Source organism: Penaeus japonicus, unplaced genomic scaffold (genome assembly GCF_977035675.1).
Source record: "Penaeus japonicus unplaced genomic scaffold, GWHDUDI00000001_assembly GWHDUDI00000023, whole genome shotgun sequence".
Taxonomy (NCBI): domain Eukaryota; kingdom Metazoa; phylum Arthropoda; class Malacostraca; order Decapoda; family Penaeidae; genus Penaeus; species Penaeus japonicus.
The window spans coordinates 1872676-1880175 of NW_028234425.1; the positions used below are offsets into that span (position 1 = coordinate 1872676).

General features: G+C 52.0%; 1 protein-coding gene across 4 annotated transcripts in view; it reads right to left on the minus strand.

The window, feature by feature from the left end:
• Window positions 1-7500, minus strand: part of LOC122262509 (innexin inx2) — a 122164-nt gene that overhangs the window by 46999 nt on the left and 67665 nt on the right. The window contains exon 1 of one of the 4 annotated variants that reach the window (XM_043030505.2): window positions 3943-4530. The exons of the other annotated variants lie outside the window; for them this stretch is intronic. The gene's annotated coding sequence lies outside the window, so the exon portion shown is untranslated. Of the gene's footprint in view, window positions 1-3942; window positions 4531-7500 lie in introns of those variants that run through there. 4 annotated transcript variants of the gene reach the window in all.

Here is a 7500-nt window from a genome sequence, read left to right on the forward strand (position 1 = left end):
TTGCACAGATCGGTGGGCATTCACGGATACACACAGATACACACGGATGTATATGAATGAATATATCTGGACACACGTACATACATACATACATACATACATACATACATACATACACACACACATACACACAGACATGACGAGAAATAAGAATATAAATAAAGATAACGACAAACAAACAACAGGAAAAGATCGGAAGCAACACGACAGGTAAATTAAACCAGGAAAAACGAGGACACCCTCCCCCCCCCATGAGACACTTGGTAATGGGTCAAAAGCTTTCCAACGGCGGCCCGGGTGAGGCAATGGGCAATGGGTGACGTCATCAGCGGGGGGATGAGGGGGAGGGGGTAAAGGGAGGGGGGAGGGGGAGGGGAAGGGGAGGGGGAAGAAGGGGGAGGGGGAGGGGTAAAGGGAGGGGGTTGGGGGAGGGTGATGGGAGGAGGGGAAGGAGGAGGGGGAGGGGAGGGGAAGGGAGGAGGGGAGGGGAAGAAGGGGGAGGGGGAGAGGGGGAGAGGAAAGAGGAGGGAAGGAGGAGGAGGGGGAGGGGGATGGGAAGGATGGGGAGGGGAAGGTGGGGAGGAGGATGGGGAGGGGGAGGGGGAAGAGGAGAGAGGATGAGGAGGGGAGGGGGATGGGGATAGGGATGGGTAGGAAGAGGGGATCGGGATGGGGATGGGGAGGGGGAGGGAGAAGAAGAGGGATGGGGATGGGGAGGGGAAGAGGGGAGGAGGAGAGGGCAAGGGTGAGGGAAGGTAGGCGAGGCCAAGAATGAAGCAAGAATGGGCCAAAAATACCCAAGTGGAAATGTGCTCGGAATGGCCGATCGCTGGAAGACAGGAATCAAACAAATGAAGGTCGGAAAGCGAAATGAGAAACGACACGTAAAAAAAGATAAAAAAATAGGAAGAGAGAGAGAGAGAGAGAGAGAGAGAGAGAGAGAGAGAGAGAGAGAGAGAGAGAGAGAGAGAGAGAGAGAGAGAGAGAGAGAGAGAGAGAGAAAGAGAGAAAAAGAGAAAAAGAGAAAAAGAGAAAAAGAGAAAAAGAGAAAAAGAGAGAGAGAGAAAGAGAGAAAAAGAGATAAAGAGAGAAAGAAAGATAGAAAAACTAACAAACACAAGTACAAAATAAAGCACATTTTTCGGAAGATAACAAAAGAAAGAGAAAGAAAAATAGACCAAAAAAACAAAAAAGCGAAAGACAGAAAAACGTGAGAGAGAGTAAGATAAATATAAATACGGAAAAGAACAGAAGAATAAACAACAAAAAAGGGAAAAAAGACAATGAAATGTGGCAAGAGTGACACGCGCTTCCAACATGGCGGCCGCGGAGAGTCACAAGACATCACAATAATGAGGAATCGATGATGATAATCGGGACTGGTTTATTAATGGTGATGGTGATGATGGTGATGATAATGGTGATGATGAGGATGTGTGTGTGTGTGTTTGAGGAGGAGGAGGAGGAGGTGGAGGAGGAGGTGGAGGAGGAGGAGGAGGAGGAGGAGGAGGAAGAGGATGACAGAGAGATTTGATTTTGATTTGATTTTGATATGTTTATTCATACTATGAGAGAGAGAGAGAGAAAGAGAGAGAGAGAGAGAGAGAGAGAGAGAGAGAGAGAGAGAGAGAGAGAGAGAGAGAGAGAGAGAGAGAGAGAGAGAGAGAGAGAGAGAGAGAGAGAGAGAGAGAGAGAGAGAGAGAGAGAGAAAGAGAGCAAGAAGAAAATCAAGCAAGATGACTTTGAAACACTGTCACTCGAGAGTGTCAACTTATGTGACGACCCTCCCTCCCCTTCCCCCCTCCCTCCCCTTCCACCCTCCCCTCCCCCTCTTTAACCCCCTCCCTCCCCTTCCACCCTCCCCTCCCCCACTTTAACCCCCATCCCTCCCCTTCCACCCTCCCCTCCCCCTCCTCCCCCCTCCATCGCCCCCCCCCCCCAACCGGAGCCAAAGAAGATGACGCAAGCGACAGAGAGGCGTAAGTTGATCTTCCCGACACGCTGTGCGGAGTTTCTGGTCTGGGGGATCTTGCAGCTTGCATTTGCTGGGAAGTTGCATTTTGGCGCCTGTGCAAGATTGGGGCGAGAGGGAAGGGGTGGGGGAGGGGGAGAAAGGGGAGGGGGAGGGAGGAGGGGGAGGGTTTGGGTGGGGGAAGGGGGGCGAAAGGGAAGGGGTGGAGGGGGAGGGAAGGGGTGGGGGAGGAGGAAGAGGAGGGGGAGGGGGAGGGAGGTGGAGGTGGAGGGAGATGATTACTTTTCTCTGTGTTTGTGTGTGTGTGTTTGTTTGTTTGTCTGTGTCTGTCGGTTTGCTTCTCTCTCTCTCTCTCTCTCTCTTTCCCTCTCTCTCTTGCTCTCTCTCTCTTTCTCTCTCTCTCTCTCTCTCTCTGGCACTTAATAGTTTTAACCCATTCACTTCCGGCGCATTCCCCATTACGCAACACCTCTGAGAAGTGATCTTCATTTCCTGTCATATTGCAGGTCCTTGTTGTCCGATTATTGCAAGAGGCTTTGGTCATGTTGCTAATGAATGACTAATGCTGACCTCCGGGTTGACCTGATTGAAAGGTTAGTGAAATGCAGGTAAAGGTGTGTGTGTGTGTGCGGAGAGGGTGGGGGATGTAAGTGTGTATGTATATGTGTGTGTGTGTGTGTGTTTGTGTGTGTGTGTGTGTGTGTGTGTGTGTGTGTGTGTGTGTGTGTGTGTGTGTGTGTGTTCGAGTTCCTCCCGTTTATTTTGCCCTTGTAAACCGTGCAGAGTGTTGTGTCTACAGGTTAGGTGTGTTTGTGGCAAACCCTCCCGTCCATCGCAGAATTGCAACCGCAGGCATGGCAATACTGCAATAACATTTCCGTTCGCCAAATGACTAAAACATCAACTCAACCTCCGTTCGTGTGCTTTATATCAAACACCGATTCTGTGCGTGACGAATCAAGGAGGTTCCACTCGGATGTGAACCAGGATCAGAAAGCAATTATTTTCCTTAAGGCTCTGCAACCGTCCTAAGGAGCGCCTAAGATAAAGGAATAACACATTTCACGCCCTCAAGGTGATAAAATAGGCCGAGGAAATGAAACGAACGAACGAAAAAAAAAAGTAGAAATTTCACTCTCCGTCGCCCGTATTCTCGACGTTCGCAGAAGTGAACGACAAGGAAGAAAAATAAACGAAAATGAAAAAAAAAAGAATATATATAAAACTATATAAAAATAGGTATAAATGTAATAGCATTCTCCATGTCTGACACAGCAGTGAACTGGTCTGACCTTGCTCGCAGACACCCCCTGAAACCATGTCTAAAAACGTGACCACTCATAATGACCTCATACACCGACGAGGATTGTGGCTGACGACCCGACCCGTCTGATGGAGATGCGATGGTCGTCTCTCGGTCTTAATTAAGAAGGAGGGATGTCCTGTGGTGTCTGTGAAGGAGATTGTGTGTTATGTACTCAAGACAGGAGGTACGGTAATTAGGAACGTACTTGGGACGGGGATGGGGGAGGGGGTGGGGGTTAGGGGGGTCGGTTAGGTACAGTGTAATGATTTTAGGGTTGAGGTACACGTGTGGTACACTGTCGGTACGTATGGGGTTATTTTTAAGTGGATAGAGCACTACAGAAGAAGCCGTACTTAAGAGAAACGTAGATATAACACGAGGCCTTCGCGTTCATTAATCGTCATAACGATCGAGTAAGAAAAAGTACTCACACGCTGGATACACAATACCTGATAAAGAATGTACATACATCAACAAAAGACGAATAGCAACAGCCGTCCCTATGCCTCGAATCCGCCGTATATATAAGCACGAGCATCCCTCTCACCTTCTCTCCCGCCCTCCCAGGATGCCTCTCTCCCTCCCCCTCCCAGCATCCCAGCATCCTACCCTCCCTCCCACAGGATACAGAACTCCCACGTGTAACAAGGTCTTCTTCTCTTACCCTGCAGTCACTCCGGAGTCACTGAAGAGAAGCTGCTTCTACTGTAAGTTGACGGAGGCCCAAGGTCAGACCACAGGGGGGGCGGGGGCGGGGGCGGGGGTAGGGGGAAGGGCGTTCCTTCTTTTCCTCTCCTCCTTGTTCTCTCTTCTTTTTTGTTCACGGTTCCTTGTTGTATGTCTCTCTCTCTCTCTCTATCTCTCTCTCTCTCTTTTTCTTTCTTAATTAGTACAAATCAACACGTTTGGTACAATTAAACTAAAAGAAAAAGGAGGAGGACCTTCCAAGTCGAATCACAATTGCTCTGATGTTGAACAAAAATCAAAACAATGCAAAATCCAAAAAACAATATCCAGAAACAAGGAATCTCGTATTATAATCACTGCACTAGCTTTTCGCTCACTCACAACAATCGCAAAGTAAAAAAATAAAAGAAGAATCCGAATGAGAACCGCGTCTGTTGCGTTCGTTCGGTCGCTGACGGAGGCGCCGACGGGAGGGAACGATGGTCGTCCGTCCAGCGTCCGGTCAGTCGGCGAAGTGCGGCGGCAGGCGACAGGGAACCCGACGTCCGGCCGAGCCAACTGGAGATCAGGAAATGCAAGAGTCTCCCCGCTATACCTCCCTGGGCGTGGATGAGTGTGTCTGCGAGTGTTCGTGCGTACGTGCGGGTGTGTTCGGGGGAGTGTGTGTGTGTGTGTGTGAGTGTGTGTGTGTGTGTGTGTGTGTGTGTGTGTGTGTGTGTGTGTATCACGGCGGTGGCTGCCCTACCTCCCTCCCTCCCACCCTCCCTCCCTCTCTCCTCCCCGGCCTCCTCCCCTGGCTCCGCCCCCTCCCTCTCCCGCAGCCTTGACAGCAGGGGCAGACAGGTAGCGAGAGACGTGAGGGTCACTCCTCCTGCGTCGCCTACACTGATTTTCGTCCTTGTGAGCGCCTGAAGTCTCGGGGGCGCCGGGAGGAGCACGTGGTCCGAGGAGGCCCTCCGACGAGCCACGTGGTGCAAGAGGAAAGGCGCGGCGACGGCGGCGAGAAAGGATCTCCCGCGGACGAGGCTACGAGGCGCTCTAGCAACCGCGCCGAACTCCTGCTACGCGCGACGTAAGAAACGCACTAATGGTTCCACTTTGCGAATTTCCTTGTGCGGCGTTTCTGCCTCTCCCGCGTGCGTGCTTGCCGCTGCGCCTCTCGTACGTCGCAGGACCCAAGCACGTAGCTCTCTGGCTCGGATGCTGCACGAAAGCTCCGGCACGACGAGTCCGCACGGCGCTGGCACGCGGCAGGTGGCAAGTTTCTCTCGCGGTGACTGGCAGGTGAGGGCGGGGGCGGAGCACGTGCCCATGACGTCACGGATTACATTCACAGGGACTCGGCGGACGAGAACGAGAACGAGTGACGTCACATTTAGTCATCGTAATCGCTGACCTTACATCAGGAACGATCGCTCTCGAACCGGATATCGGGAGGGGGAGAGGGAGGGGGGATAACAAGGGGGAGGGGGAGGGGCGGGAGAGGGAAGTTCTCGCAGCAGGAGTAAAGAGAAGTCACATCACCGCAGCTTCCACGAACGCCGGGATGACGTCACGTTTCGACAGCTCCTTCTCCTTCTCCTCTTCTCGATCCTTCTGAGGGCGGAGGCTAACGGAACTCCTTAAGAAATTCCCGAGGTGATGTCACAAGGCGTTGAAATCGCAAGGGGCGCTCGAGAGCCCAAGCCTTTCCGGTAAGGGCGCCCTCGACGGACACATGGTGAACGTCTTACACCAGCGGGAGGATAATCGCTGCGGATGAACCCCCCCTCCCCCCTCCCCCTCCATCCCCCTCACCTCTCTGGTCCATCAGCATCCTTCTTGTTTCTCTTCCTCCTCCTTCTTCTTTCTCTTCCTCCTCCTTCTTCTTTCTCTTCCTCCTCCTTCGTCCTCCTCTTTCTTCTTTACCTCCTATTCCTACAACCCCTTTCTTTCTTTCTCATTTGCCTCCTCCTCTTTGTTCATCCAGCCTTTTCCTCATTCCTTCTTCTTCCTCCTCCTCCTCCTCCTCCTCCTCCTCCTCCTCCTCCTCCTCTCCCCCCTGTCCCCTGCCCATGGAACATGAGTAGGACACGGCCAGGTATTGGTGGTGTGTGTGCGAGTGAGTGAGAGTGAGAGAGAGAGGGAAAGAGAGGGAGAGAGAGAGAGAGAGAGAGAAGGAGAGAGGAGGAGAGAGGAGGAGGAGAGAGAGAGAGAGAGAGAGAGAGAGAGAGAGAGAGAGAGAGAGAGAGAGAGAGAGAGAGAGAGAGAGAGAGAGAGAGAGAGAGAGAGAGAGAGAGAGGGTAGGATGGCGAAGGATTATAAGGAGAAGGAATGCCCGACCAGAACAGAAGGACTGTGGACGTTGGTATAAAAAAGGGGGGGGGGCGAAGGGAAGAAGGGGTGAGGGGTAAAAGGGGGGAGGGAGAGAGGGGGCAAGGGGTGTAAGGGGGGCGGGGGTAGGAAGGGAAATGGGCAGGGAAGGGTATGGGATTGTCACCGGGTATGCAGCTGACGGAAGGGAAGAAAAAAGGGGGGGGGGGAGATACAGAGAGAGACAGACACACACACACATAGAAAGAGAGAGAAAGAGAAAGAGAGAGAGAGAGAGAGAGAGAGAGAGAGAGAGAGAGAGAGAGAGAGAGAGAGAGAGAGAGAGAGAGAGAGAGAGAGAGAGAGAGAGAGAGAGAGAGAGAGAGAGAGAGAAAGAGAGAGACAGACAGAGTGAGAGAGAGAGAGAGAGAGAGAGAGAGAGAGAGAGAGAGAGAGAGAGAGAGAGAGAGAGAGAGAGAGAGAGAGAGAGAGAGAGAGAGAGAGAAGGAGAGAGAGAAAGAGAGAGAAGGAGAGTGAGAAAGAGAGAGAGAGAAAGGATAAAAGAAAGAGAGAGGAAGAGAGAGAGAGAGAGAGAGAGAGAGAGAGAGAGAGAGAGAGAGAGAGAGAGAGAGAGAGAGAGAGAGAGAGAGAGAGAGAAATAGTTTAAAAGAGAGAAAGACAGAGAGAGAGGGTGGGGGGTGGGGTCAGGAAACGAGAGTTAGAAAGAACGAGAAAGGGAAAAGCTTTAACATAAGCTCACAGAGCGGGCGGTTGGGGTGTGGGGTGGGGGTGGGGGTGGCAACGGGAAGGAAGTTGGACGGAAAGGTTGCACAAAGAGGGGGCTTTAGAGGGGCACTTTCTCCCGCTCTCTCTCTCTCTCTTTCCTTCTCTCTTTCTCTTCTCTCTCTCTCTTTCTTTTATCCTTTCTCTCTCTCTCTCTTTTTCTCTTCTCTCTCTCTCTTTCTCTCTCTCTCTCTCTTTCCTTCTCTCTCTCTATCCTTCTCTCTCTCTCTCTCTTTCCACCTCCCCCCTCCTCCTCCTCCTCCCTCGCCTTTTCTTCCTCTTCCTCCTCCTCCTCCTACTCCTCTTCCTCCTTCACCTCAACCCCAACCCCAACTCCACCTCTTCCTCCTCTTTCTTCCTCTCCTCCTCTTCCTCCCCCCCCCCTTCATCACATCACTCGGAAACCCTCCATGTGCACCGCTCATGCCAACCCTTCTTTCCAACACTCACAGCCACCATT